Raw genomic sequence first — 1,974 nt, 5'->3', positions numbered from 1 at the left:
GAGAATGGCGTAAACCTGGGAGGCAGAGCTTGCAGTGAGCTGAGATCCAGCCACTGCACTCCAGCTTGGGAGACAGAGCCAGACTCAGTCTCAAAAAAAAAAAAAAAAAAAAAACTTAAGTAGTAATAAATTGTAATTAAATCTTAAGCAATAAGACACCAAATTCCAGCCTGATTCTAGTATAGCATTACATAACAGCAGGCCCTGAAGGAAATTAAAATATTTTTCCCTAAAATATATTTGACATATTTTGAAATGGCCCTAATAAGTTGTCTCTTGTGGGAAAAAGCTACATTCTGTAAAGAATCCCCTCCCTTTCTAGGTCTTTTCCCTGATCAGGAGAAAATTAACCAAGTCTGGTACCTTTTTAGTCTGATAAAAAGCATTTACAATCTATTCTCTCTGAAACCAGCTAACTGGAACCTTCATCTGCATAAAAAGAACCTTGGTCTCCACAATTTATCTTAATCTAGACAATCCCTTCTATGGATTCCAGGTCTTTGGATAAACTCTTTCAACCAATCACCAATCGTGAAATATTTGAATCCACCAATGACCTGAACGCCCTCCCACCCAGGATGTCCGGCCTTTGCTAACTAGACCAATGTACATCTTACAGGTATTGATTGATGTCTCATGTCTCCCTAGAACGTATAAAACTAAGCTGTAGCCCGACTTCCTTGGGGACGTGTGACCTCCTGAGGCTGCCTCACGGGCACATCCTTAACCTAAACTGATTGAGACTTGTCTCAGGTTTTTGGTCCACATATCCAGGCACTGCTCCCTTCCACACAGCTGCCAGCTCTTCAAACCCATGACTCAGCTTCCCAGACCCTGAGCCACCTATTTGGCCTCCTCTCGGCAGCTGAAATTGCTTCTGTCCAATCCGGCAGCTCCCATCTCCACATCTGAACACACCCACTGCTTCCCAGCAAAACTGCCTTTGCAAAAGTTAGATCAGTGAGGAAACTATGGCAATGCGGGAGATCTGATCCAGCCAACCCCCTCATGCCTTTAGTCTTCAAGTTTAAGTTACCTTTGGGAAAAATTTAGCTGACAGCTTACATGCTAAGACCCCTTCCCCAAAACTCAACTGCCTTTGTAAAGTTAGAGGCTGCCAGGCTAGGAGGCGGGGAGCCTGAATTCCGCTGAGGTGTAACATAATTGCCAGCCATTATTCCTGAGATCACAAGACATGCGAATTCTCCAATTACTCCTGCAGACCACATCACCATTGCAGAACCTGAGTCTGACCTTTGAAGATGTCTGTTCAGATTGTTTCCAAGTCCGACACCTACACTAGGATCCTCCGACCCATGAAAGCTCCACCTGGACCCGCCCACTGCTCCTGGGGCCCCACCCAGAAGCGATTCAGCACATCACGGAGGATCATTTCCGACTCCCCTATGATTGTATGCCCCTATCCAATCAGCCACCCGCATCCTTTCCCCCAGATTACCTCTAAAAAACCCTAACCCTCAAATTCTCAGGGAAACTGATTTGAGTAATAATAAAACTCCAGCTGGGCGTGGTGGCTCTCTTTGGGAGGCTGAGGCGGATGGATCACGAGCTCAGGAGATGCAGACCATCCTGGCTAACACGGTGAAACCCGTCTCTACTAAAAATACAAAAAAATTAGGCGGGCGTGGTCGCACGCAGCTGTAGTCCCAGCTACTCGGGAGGCTGAGGCAGGAGAATCGCTTGAATCCGGGAGGTGGAGGTTGTGGAGGTTACAGTGAGCCAAGATCTCATCACTGCACTCCACCCTGGGGGACAAAGTGAGACTCCGCCTCAAAAAAAAAAAAAAACACACACTCCTAGTCTAGTCTCCCTTTCAACCAGCTCTACATGAACTAAACCTCCATCGGAATTCCCCCGCCCTGAGCCGGGCGCGGTGGCTCAAGCCTGTAATCCCAGCACTTTGGGAGGCCGAGACGGGTGGATCACGAGGTCAGGAGATCGAGACCATCCTGG

Source organism: Mandrillus leucophaeus, unplaced genomic scaffold (genome assembly GCF_000951045.1).
Source record: "Mandrillus leucophaeus isolate KB7577 unplaced genomic scaffold, Mleu.le_1.0 Scaffold1, whole genome shotgun sequence".
In the NCBI taxonomy this organism is placed as follows: Eukaryota; Metazoa; Chordata; class Mammalia; order Primates; family Cercopithecidae; genus Mandrillus; species Mandrillus leucophaeus.
This window is presented reverse-complemented; position numbering follows the sequence as displayed.